Genomic DNA, 12964 nt, shown 5'->3' with positions numbered 1-12964 from the left:
TAGCTTAATCTGTGCTGGCAGACCAACTTGAAATGTCAAAAAAATTAAAGTTAGAAAAGAAGGAATTTTTACATAAGACCATGTTCATTAATGAAAGTTAATTGTACCAGTATTGTACCAGTAAAGGTACAAAAGGATGTATTCCAAAGGGTATGAAAGGGGACCAGACTGCATTACAGGTACACAAAGAACAAGGGGAACATAATGAAAGCTCAGAGGAAATAGGGAGAGTAACTCACTAAGAGGAGGAAAGATAGGCTAAAGAGAACTTTTGTCTCAGTCCTCACTGAAAATCATAATGGAAAATAGATTCCTATAATGGTAGTTGATGAGGAAAGGAGTCATGAGAAAGTCTTAGGAAGGACAGCAGATTAGACTATTTAGACAACTTAAATGTACTAAAATCAGCAGGCCCAGTGAAATTCAGCCTGTCATTCTAAAAAGGATAAACATTAGTGGTACACAAACTATTAGCAGTTAGATGAAATACCAGTGGAGTGAATGGCACATGAAAGCATGTACTACTGGAAGAAAAAGCTAACACACAATTCAGGAATAGTGGATTTGCTTCCAATACCTTGCAAATTGCTGGAATAATTGAACCATTTTAGTTTAAACTAGACAAAAGTGAAAATACTAAGTGATATTGGTTTATTTGGAGATGATTATGCAAAAATAACCCAATTTATTTCTGAAGAAGACAAAATTATTAGAAAAATAAACTTAGGAAGGCTTAGAGTTCAACTTCGGTGATGCATGTAATGCTCAGCCTTGCTGAAGTCAACTCCCTACTGAATTGCCTAAGATCAAACTCAGAATCACCGGCATACTGATGCCATGCCATAGGTCTGTTACAGAAACATTAATGTAAAAAATGATGCTCTAAGACACATTAGGGTGAAATAGACACAGATTACTGATCATCTATTTGGTTTCAAGTTAAAAAGGGAAATTTCATGAAGCTGCAGTTGCACAGTTCTGCATCCACTAATAGAGACTACTCTTCACTACCAAACTGTGGTTCTTTTCAAGCAAAAGGTATGCACTGTTCTAGCTAAACTCCTGTATGATTCCAAGCTGAGAGTGATCACAGCTGCTTTGAAGAACAGAATTAAAATAAAGATCAATGTTGAGAAAAGGGCTGAAATGAAACAAAGAAACTTCTGTAAGTAAGTGTACTCCTGTCACAATCAAAATTGACAGATATCTGGGTCTTTTAACATGTACATTTTTTAACACCAACACATATCCAAAAGAATCTGAGACAAAATGCTGGTTGGATTCCACTACCAACTTACACGAGGTCTGTCTATTCTTATAAAATTTAAATACAAGTGCTATCTTTTTACTGTGCAACATACTGTTTTGAGCATTTTTTAATCTCCAGAATGAAAATATAGTAACTTTGGAGAGTTCAGGAAGCTTAGCCACCCAAAGTGGGTTGAGGGTTGAAACTTACATATTTTAGTTCAAAACTAGACTAGTAAAAACGGCTGCAGAGATGCCATGTATTCTCAAAAGTGCCCAAAATCTATGCAAGCCTCTGATGCGCATTCTTTCACACAGACCTAGAACAGCCCCTCTCTTCAAGTCCTCAGTACTTCATTTAAGACCCATCCTGTTCTCTAAAGGTCTGAAACCAGTTCAGACAACCCACAAACACACACCTTCGGGATTGGTCTCCACAAAATATATGATGGGAAAATACGATGTTTACTTTTAAAATGTGCCACAAAAAGGATAAATACTGCTTCTTCCCACTCCCTTCTTCCTGATACCATCTACAGGACAGCCTAGGGTACTAATTGAGATGGGGTAATCTCAGTGTTCAATTTAGAGTCCAAAATTTGAATCTCAAATTGCTTTTTCCTAGCCCCTCCCATTTACCCTCTAAGCAATCGATAGGCTGGGAGATGGAGTGATACACGGGGCCAAAAAGCAAAGACAGACATGGGAGGAAACATGACACTGTAGGCTAGGAGTTAGCATTGACCTTTGCAGAAGGGAGGAGGGACAACCTAAAATTCAGGGTTTGCACTGTAGGTTCCTAAGTCCTTTCTTGTATCTGGTACCTTTTATTATGTCGCTGGGTCCAGATAATGATAAATAGATTTATATTTATTGCATCCATCTAGTCTAAGAAACTGGTCCAAGTATTTGATTGATTAGTAGCATCAGATAACAATATAAGTTATTTTTACTTATTTCCTTCAGCTTTCAGCATCTTGATTTTGACAGAACAATGCCCTTGTTTTATATTTAGATCACAAGAATTTGACTACAATCAGAAGATAAACCATGGAAAGTCAGTGTGTGGACTAAGCCCTACTCAGCATGGAGGCAGGTCTCTGTCACAAAAGAAAGCAGCACCACATTTTGGAATAGTACATATATTCAAAAGCTGGGTGTTTTGGAAAAGAGGCAAAGCCCCCCAGGAGGGGTGACATCACAAACATACACGGAGCTCAATGTGTTCTTTACATGACTAGAAAAGTCCTTTCTGGCTGATGTTAGTTTCTTTCTTGCCTGAATTACAAGGAATATTTCTACAGATAAGCTAGGCAACTCCAGTAGAACTGGACAACAGAACTGAGCTCCAGAGAACAGAAGACACATAACAGTAAATAAAAGCAAGGAGAGCACATATGCTGTGAACACCATTCTCTTAGTAGTGTTCTCAGTCCCCAGTCTCTCAGTTTCTTTATTAATCTGGAACACGTAACTTTTCCTAGAAATAGGTGGGCCTATCCAGAGCAAATATACGTACCTTTCTATTACTGTCATGTTTGGTCAGTAGGAATCCTAAAAACGTTTATATTTCAGTAAACTTAATATTTAACTTAACATATAGTCAGTAGGGAAACAAATTTTATCCCTGCTTACACAAAGTGCACAAAAACAGCTGAATGCTATTTTAATATAATTAGCTGAATTTATTTGAAAAAAAAGTTTGAATTTGGATTATTGAGATATTCTTAGCAGGATTTTTATTTAAAATATTATGTTTCCAGGATGTGACATTAGATGAAGGAGAAGCTACAGACTGGAATCTGTCACATTTTAAAGTACTTAATTCTCCTCCCTTTGCTTTCCTTTTCACTATTTTTACAGCTACTCTAAGTCAGAATGATAACTAAAACAATTCTGAGACAGCAAATTAAAGAAAACTAGTGGAAGATTGGCAAGAGCTTCACATAGTGACTTTTTTGCTAACAAAGCCAAATCTCAAGAAAAGGATGGAGTGTCAAAATTCTGACGCTACCAAGTATTCAGGCTTTGTTTAGTAACAGAAAAGACAAAAGACATTTACAAATGACCATAGCTTACTGACCACAGATAAGAGTCCTTTGAAACATGATTTATATTTCTATGTATCAATCATACTTGTACAAAAACTGCTACATTTACGTATGCAGATATTTCTGTGTTTTTGCAATGGAATTACTTTTAATTTTTCATATATAAACAACTAATTTCAAAAACATCTGAATATAATACACCAATGATTAAGAAATAAAATAAGAGGTATATAGGAGGAATCAGATTAAACTGTATATAGGAAAGCTCAGATGGCTCAGTGAAACCTGGTAAACTTTGTTTTACTTCATCACACTTTATAATCTTTTCTTGTTTTGTTAATATATAGTTGTGGCAATGCACAGGGTAACAGACACTTCCAGCTGTTTCTTTTGTAGTGAATTTTAATTTAAAGCGAGTAAGAAGCATTCCTCCATACTGTTTAATGCAATACAGAAACACTCAAGAAGCCTTCATTTCCCTCCCTGGCATTCAGTATATATTCTGCGACACAGAATCTTTCAGTTGAAATTTAGACCTGGAGTGAGAGTCCTTTTTCATCTTGCTTTCTGCCCTCTTCATTCTTCTTCCAAGGCTTTTTGTGATGTTATTTCATAATGGGCAATTCATATTCAAATCCCCATTCAGTCAGTTTCAGTGTCAAAAGTACCACTAACCACTGCAAAGACTTGTTTTTACTTTCGGAAAATGTAAATGTGATCATTAGCTTAGCAGATAAAATAAACGGGGGGTGACAGGGGAGGGTGGAAACAGCACTGTCCTGCAGTTTGCCAGAGCACGCACTAACTGCTAGGATTCCTTTCCTCCTCCTGCTTCCATGTAATGAGAAAAGACAAGAGATCCAGATTCTTGGAGGAGTCTTTTTTTTTTTTTTTCTTATTTGGAAATGGGAATTACATTTTTAGTATCCAAATCCTAAAAAATGGATCTTATAAAATGTCTGATCTAAAGCGAAAAGGGAGGCTAGATGGTAAACTTGTGATTAGTCTTGCTTATACTGGGAGACAGGTCCCTTGTTGCCTTCAGCATATTGCTGAAAATGCATGAACATAACTTTCCTGTGTTAGTACTATTGCATTATTGTAAGATCATGAATTCACATTTCCTGCCTTATTTTTGACTGGGATCTGAATGAACCTGATACAAATCAAGGGTTACTTCAAGAGTTTTCTTAAAAAATTCTCTTGAAAAGAGAAGTATATGCAATATATTACAATAAAGAGAAAAATCAGTTCAGAACCTTCAAATACCATCCTTTGAAACAGAACAGGAAGAGGCACAGCAAATGTGTGCTTTTGTCCTTCAGAAAAACATAAAGAAGTATTTCACAGAAAATAAAATAAAAATTTCCTGAGATGAAAATCTCTCATGTTAGGGCCTGATCCTGTCCCCACTGAAATCAACTGGAAGCAAGCCAAACATAGGGGAGTATTGTACATACATTATCTTGTGCATAATATTCTTACACTGCATATGAACTGACTAATGCCAGTTTGCCCTTTCTCTTATGTTTTTAGTGTTACAAACAACAGTTGTTTAAGACAACACAGTGAAAATAAGTTCCTGATTACATTTTTGGAGCAAGTTTCACAGGAGTTCTCAACTAGTATAAAACTCTGAGTATAAACAGCTTTTATAACTGTCATTGAAATGTCTTAGATAAATACAGTGATACGGTAGACTTCAGTGATTTCAAAAGGATCTAGTCATTGCAAGGCCATCTTCTCAATATGACATGATGCATGATATTTCTGAAGCAGCAGAGAAAAAGGAAGGCATTGCCTGAGGAAGTAAAACTGAGTCACTTTTCACACTGCTACGCTATTTCATGACTGTCAGGTGGAAACTCTTCAGGATTAATGCTTTATAATTCTCATATGGCTGATGCTTTAGAACTTCAAAGTGTAGTAGAACATTTCAAATTTTCTTCAGCCCATGAGGAAAAACCTTTTCATTGAAAGTTGCTGTCAATTGGAAACTTGAATTTAAATACTATACAACAGCTACACATTTTATGAAGATTAAAATTATGCACAACGTGTGCAGAGATGTCCCAGTAATGCAAGTTTGTTTCGGTATAAAAAATGCCTGCCTTAGACCTGAAAATTACACAGAGCTATGCTTCATATTTTTCAGTATTCCACGGGAAAAGTTTGCTCAACCATTCTTACTTTATAAACAGGATTTCCTTGACTATAATTATGTCTTCTTTCACCAATAAACAGAAAAAACATCCCTTATTGAAAAGATAAGTAATCAGTGGTTATTATGAGGAAAATGAAATGAAAATCAATATATTGTTCCTGAGGAAGAGACTTACTCAGTTTAAATTTGAATTCTAATAGTGGTAAGTCATGAATATAGAATTTGCCACTGTAAAAATAATCTGTTTGCTGTAAAACTGGAACCATCCCTAGTTATCTAATACTTCAAGATACAGTGTATTAGCACCTTCTCTGAATCTGTGTGAAGCTGGCCCCCTTTGGCAACTAAAAGAGCCCTTTGAACCATAGAACAGATGTAATGAAAATTGGTTCCATTAAATGCAGCTGGCAAATTACAAACTGAAAAATAAATGCACCATACCAAGACTCTGGGGGCTAGAATGAATCGAGGTGTGGTTGCCAGATCCTAACAGTTCTTTTTTGCTCCTTTTTTACTTCAAAATAAAAAAGAGAGTAGTTTATAAATGTGCACTAAAACGGCAACTACAATTACAACACAAATATTAAAATTAAGCCAACAAAAACAGTCAGATGCAAAGGAACTTCCATTGTTACACTCCAAACCTGCATGCCACAGCATGGACAAATGCAAAGGACCTGACATGGACAGATACATGGAAGAAAAATTAATCAAGGGCTATTAAATTCAAAAATACAACTTCTGGCTCAGGAATTTCTCTAAGCTGTAGATTGCTGCAAGCTGAGGGTAGTAGTTCTGCTCTTCTACTCTTTTCCTAAGCATCCACTACTGAGTACAATTAGAACAAGATACTTGCCTGATAGTATGGCTTTGCTCTGACCCAGTTAGTCTATTCTTCTGTGTGTATTACTTGAATACTTAATTCTCATCCTGAGAGAGACCTGGCTTGAAAGCCACTCATCTGAAAATTCTCTGTTAGCTCAGAGCTGTAGCCATTAGTAATACAGTCAGTAGCAATCTCAACTTGCCACATATTCATTTACTTTCATGGCCTTACATTTTCCCACATGAGTTTTCCAGCTAAAGGAAGAATACATCAAAGTACAGGTCAAACATATTTGGCCCTATATGAAGCCACACTGCAATTAATGCTCAACAGAAATCTGGATTTCCCTCCAGTGGGAAATTCCAGTTTTCTTACCTAATGCCTCTCCCCCTCGCCCCGCCCCGCCAAGGAAGAAAAATCAAATATTGCAACCTTTTACTGAACAAAAGTTCAGTAAAAATTGACTGACAAGTATTAAGATGTTTTGCTTTAAAAAATTAATCTCTATGACTACCAGAGTTGCTACAGTGCCTCAGAGTTGCTTAGTCCTGAGCCCTTCATGCTTACAGTCTCCCTTCTCGGTTGAATGCTTTGGCTAGACTACATCTCCTATGATGCACTTTAGTTTTTGAATGTGATTGAGTCAATAGGGAAATATTTCATTAAACAGTTTTTACTGGCAGTAATTGCAATTAGTCATGTAACTTCTATTGCCTGATCAATCATACCTTCAATAAAGTATACAGCAGTTTTTAATAGTGAACCACACCACAATAATGCATTGGGACACTGCTGGAAAAAGAAGAAACAGGTATAAATTGCATCTGAATAAATTCAGGAAATGAGAAGACGATTTCCATGCATTCAGTTGGTGATTTCTGAAACATTCCTTGACTTAGAGAGCAGCATGAACAAAAAAAGTATTACTTCCATGGTAATGGAACTAGCAGACTTATCCTATGGATAATGTGGCTTGGTGCCTGAAGTATTAAGAGACAGGACACAAGCACTTAATCCTCTCAATAAGTACTATTGACAGAGCAATATGAGCACCAGCTTTATTTATTCACTGAAGGAAAAGATGCCATCAAAACTCTATTCTGTCAGTTCAAAACCTGAACGTGAATAAAAGAAAGGGTGTGTCCTCAGTTGTTGCAGCTTTTGTAAAATGCTGAAAAGATGACTGCTTTTAAAAACATATAAAGATGCAGTCACCCTAATCACTTTTTCCTTTGTGTGTGAATATGTTCACATAGACTTGAGAAACATCTTGAGAAACCAGTGGTATATCACAGTTAGTAGCAATGCAACTAGAGAAATAAAAAATAACATACTGTGCATACATGTGATACACACCTGGCAGTATAAAGTCTGCAGAATTGGTTCTGTCATAATCTGATGCATCTGTCAATCTACAAGCACTGGCATTTCCTGATGTTTCTAGCCTACTCCAGCATTATTGCTGAATTTCAAGGCTTTTTTGACCAAGTGAAGTTTAAATATTTTTAAATAATACCTTATTGCAATGCCTTATTGCAATGAGCACATCTTCATGTCTGTCTTTGTTATGTACTGCATTGTTGTATGTGCATGATCAGGCATAAAAATGCCTCCAAAATTAGATGGTAAGAAAAATGAAGGTTGATGGAAATAAATTGCTAGGTGACTTTCAAAAATTAGTAAATGAAAGTCTGTCTGTAATAACAGTGAAGATAGATGTAATCAAACTGCAACATCCCTTATCCAAAAAAACACTAAGAGGAGTGTTCACAATTTGCAGACTTCTCTGTAAGTTTGATTTCCCTGCCTATTTTTTCAGTAAGTAGGGTCTATGTCTTCAGCCATACACCAGTATGCTGCACACCATGCACCAGTATGCCTCTGAACACAGATACTTACCTGGTAGTGCACATAAACTGATATTTCTATTTTAAGGGATTCTCACTCTATTACAAGCTCTGCTATTGGTTTGCTTGATGGTTTTGTCTTTTCAAATGCTAGCATAAAGCATGCTGCATCTCATAGGACACAGACATCGTATCTACTGTGTTTCCCAGGGAATAACTCCCTAGCATCAGTCAAGAGGATAGCAAGGCAAATACTTCTGTTACCTATCCAACGGTATTTTCTTTTCTTCCCTTTCTTGACATTCCTAACACATTTATTTGTGGTTGTCCAAACTTTGTCTTTATTACTTGAAATTCATATTATTTTAGGCTGCCTAAAGTCCTTCTTCCAGGGTTCCCAAAGTTGTTCATATACCGATATAAATCTGCTGTCATCAATGGCCAGCTAGTCAGAGTTTGAATTCACTGCCTTGCTAAACGGGGAAGTTACAGTGTCCTTAAATGATGGATTTGGAGAACAGAGTATCTCCTAATATCAAAGCCATTTTCCCCCCTAGAGGCCATCATATCCAGTTTCAGCCATAACGAATGACAAGCATTAATCTCAATTACTTATTTTATCAAGCATATTTGCTGATGTACAGGTAGGTAAGAAATATGTTGGTCAGCAGATGGAGAAACTTGAAATCTACATACTGAGTCAGTTTAGTGAGGAATTTAACCTATAGCTATGTCAAATAGTGACATAAAGTACCAGAGCCAAGACCTAGAATGTCAAACTATCTTCTGCATCTCCAAAAACAGACTGTTAAAACTACAGATGAAAAGGGAAAGGAGCAAAGAAAATTCAAGCTGATTGTACCTCTGAAGGATTCCAAGAGAAAGTGGTTATACAGCCTCTACTCCTGAGGACTAATACCCAGAGGAAACTGTAAATAAGTAAACAATTTGAAGATAATGTCACTCTTCCAGGCAAATGATAAGCCTAAAATCCAAGGTTTACAGGAGTCAGTTTAACAACTGCCCAGCTCCCAAATACTTTATCCCAAGCTATGCAAAGGTTATGCAAGCAGCATGAAGTGTTTTGAGATCGAGGCTCAAGGCATGATATCCCCATAACCTAACTCAACCATACAAAATAAAAAGCAATGACTTAAAGCTGGTAAAGTTGGGAATTCCTATGCAAGGAGTAGAAGGTGCAGAGTTCTCCCTTACTGCTTTATACTACAAAGATCATAAAGGGAAAACAGGGGATGGCAACCTGTTGCACACAGACAGAGCCCATACAGATCCCTGAAATAAACTGTCACTTGAAAAGGGGACACAAGATACAGAATGTGGTTTATAAATATAATTGAAATAGTGTCTTAGTGAACATGGTCAAAAAAGCAGTTTCTATTACATGATAATCTAGCTTATATAATGTAATGAAAGCCAAACTACATTCTTGGGGAATGTATTGCCTCTTATTCAATCTGAATAGGGCTGATAGCAGAGGATATGAATTAAATTAAATTTCCTGAAAGTGCTCCCAGGAGTTTTTTACTTGCAAAAAGTAAGGACATTAAAATTGTCATAATTAATTAAAATGGAGTAAGTGTTCAAAAGTGCCCAAGACAAGGAAAAGCTGCAGCGTTTATTGAGAAATAAGCTATATTATGGGTGATTCTACAATTACTGTGCAGTGACGCTAACATTTCAGGCTTATATGGCAAATCCAGCACAAAAGTAATTTCCATTCATACTGCATGTCAAAAACAGGGCTTAAAAAGCTATGAATGTAACTTGTTATTAACACATCTGTTTACAGATGCACTTACCACCAGTATTTGTATTATTTGTTTCATAAGGGATAGAGTTCTCTTAGACTTGGTCAATAAGTAAATGCAAAAATCTACAAAATTTCTGCAGAATGGCACTAATATTTATAGGGACTGTTTGGATTCCTTCCTACACCACTGCTCAAAATTAGCCCCATTTTAGCAACAATGAAAGTTTTAGAGAAAAAAAGATCTAAAATAATGCATATATATTTGGCCAACCATCTAAAATAATGTATAGTTCCCTCAATTCTCCTGTTTTAAAAATGAGAATTTGCTCAGAATTTGCTAAAACTATTAAAATTTTAAGGCCATTCAGTGTGCTTAGAAAAAAACAGCTCCTCGTGGATCCTGGTGTCTAAGAAAGAATTCTGCAGAGAGTGGATTCAATAATTCTTACATTAAAAAAAAAGATTAAAAGTGAGAAAACAAATTTCTACTACCAGTAAGTTTATTTATGTTTTGACTAGATGGCAATTAAGAGTTATGTACCAACAAAAAAAGAAAATAAAATAGCACATTAGAAACCATGCTTCATTGTTCCAGACAATCGTAGATACCAGGCACAGAAAAACAAAACAAAAGAAAACAAAGTAAGAAAATAACCTCTAGCCTTAGCAACAGAAAATTTATTCTTTGGTTTGGAAGCACAGCATCCATTTTCAGCTACACTTCAGCCATAATTAGTTTGGAGCAAGAATAATGCAGTAATACCGATCTGATAAAATTTTCTAAGAATATGTGATAGCAAAAGGGCAGTGGTTCTATTCATGTACTATGTATCAGCAACTCCTTCTCAAAAATTAGTAGCATAGTAAGAACAGAATTCTCAGATACACTGTCACAAATTCCTTATAGACTTTGAGTAAATGACACTGACATTCTGTATACATAATCACTAGGGCCAATTGCTAACTGTTTTATGTGCAATTAACGATCTTGTAAGGAAAATTTCTAGAACCAGGGATTCTTTACTGGTAGTCTAGGCCAATATGTTTTAGATGTTTCTTTCTTATATTTACTTTCTTTAATGCCATTAATATATATGAGTTATGTGTGCAAATATTAAAGGCACAATGGAATAGACTCAATGATGTTCAGCAACTGCTATACCATACTACACAGAGATTGTATAGAAAAAGTCCAACTTGATTTTATTTCTTACTGTGAAATCCAATCAAACTCATAATTCCATTGTCTTCATTTTCATGTGACCCTCTGCACTTCAGTGGTTAGGGATGAGCTACAGAGGAGGAAAGGTAAAAGAAAGCAATAGTAGCAGTATTATTTGATAATAAGTAGTGACTAGGGATTGTATAAAGCAATGAATATTGCCTTCGAGATCATTCAAACAAACATACAGATGGTCACTGAAGAGATAATTAAAAAGCTAAATATTACATAAAAAGCTAAATATTACATGCCAGTCAAGCCATTACTCTAGCCATAAATATTCAAAAAATAACTGATTATAAGATGTGCTTATTACTATTTCTTGTGTGCAAATCACTGTAAACTGATCATGCTGAAGAAATTAACTTTAAAAGTACAGTTATTCATTTTGTTTTGTATTAAGTTGTAAGCACTAGAATTGTGTGGTAATAAAAAATCAGTCTATTTTGCCTTCAGAAAATAAAATTAGTAGTTGTACATATGACACCAAATCACCTGGCTTTACAAAACAAAACACATATTGGTGGAAATATTTCTATATGAGAAACATTTACCGTACACCGCATTAATTTCACATTTACTTGATTTAGATTTTAAAATATTAAATATAATATCAACTGATAAGTTTATTATAGATGGTTCCTACTAATTTCCCAACATTTCTTACAGTTTTTTTTCTTTAAAAATGAATCAGAAATGTCTCTTTATGGCATTCTCTAAAAAAAAAATAAAAAGTTTCCTATATTATAAATTCCTATGATTTGCACTAGATCATCTTTCTGCCATTAATTATGAGAACTAGGAATTATAATGGAACTCAAACAAGACAGGAATCAATCTACCAGGGTGCTGGGAATTTCAGGTGCAGACACAATGCATAACCAAGTTCGGAGAAACAAAATCAAAGTGTAAATATCTACTCCTTAGGCAGACACAGAAGAAGAAACTTTTCTCTTAAGCTAAGGGTCAGATATAAAGCTGCCTTTCATCTGTCTCAGCAGACACAAGGCACTTCTTTTTTTAATGGGAAAGACAATGGGAATTATGCATAGCAGTGGATAATGTGCTTTCTTTGCAGTCAATCCTTTTGATTTACTCCCCTTCAAATTCTGAGTAAAAGTGCTCAAAATATTTCAACAGAAATTTGGACAGTTTTACATTTAGTAGCTTGGACACACTTCCACATTTTTCTAGTATGTGATCTTCTGTTGTTTTTACATTGTTCCATTTACTTTCTCTCAGTTCAAAATCAAATTTAGAAACAGAAATTTGCTAGTAAAGTTAAAGAACTCAAATTATATAAATACAGCAATAACTGGTGAATGGATTACTGTGATCTTTCTTCACTCCTGATGATACTTTTGCACTAAATCAGAGCCGAGTTACTGAAAAAGATGGTGGTCCATCAATTCCAGTCATCACCTTGCTTCTGGCAATGACCTGTAACTGGTACTTCATAGGAAGACAGAAAAGCTCATGGTGTATCTGGCTCGCTGTACCATGAGAGAGAGACGGAATTCTTCCTCAGTCTCAGATGGCAATTATTTTATATCCTGAAGCAAGATGATCAATATCGCTCATAACTTAACCAGTGTATAAGCAAAACCAATCTTGAGTCTTATACAAATCTCAGCATTTATTTTTAATTCCTGCTGAACTGCTTATGGGGGGAAAATGCCTATTACTGTATATTTATCACTAAAAATGTACTTTCCTCATGTATTAATTTAACAGCATTTGCTTCTTTTGTGCATTACAGGTCAGCTAGGCAAATTATTCAAAGTATTCAGGTTCTAATGAGGCATTCATTGTTTTTACACTCTCTCTAATGTCTC

At 35.5% G+C, this 12964-nt stretch overlaps 1 protein-coding gene across 3 annotated transcripts in view; it reads right to left on the bottom strand.

Moving 5' to 3' along the window:
- TENM3 (teneurin transmembrane protein 3) overlaps positions 1-12964 on the bottom strand; it is a 1359158-nt gene that overhangs the window by 770216 nt on the left and 575978 nt on the right. The gene's annotated exons all lie outside the window — the stretch shown is intronic.

Source organism: Dromaius novaehollandiae, chromosome 4 (genome assembly GCF_036370855.1).
Source record: "Dromaius novaehollandiae isolate bDroNov1 chromosome 4, bDroNov1.hap1, whole genome shotgun sequence".
NCBI lineage: Eukaryota > Metazoa > Chordata > Aves > Casuariiformes > Dromaiidae > Dromaius > Dromaius novaehollandiae.
Note: the sequence above shows the minus strand (reverse complement) of the source record. Positions and strands in the feature narration are given on the sequence as shown.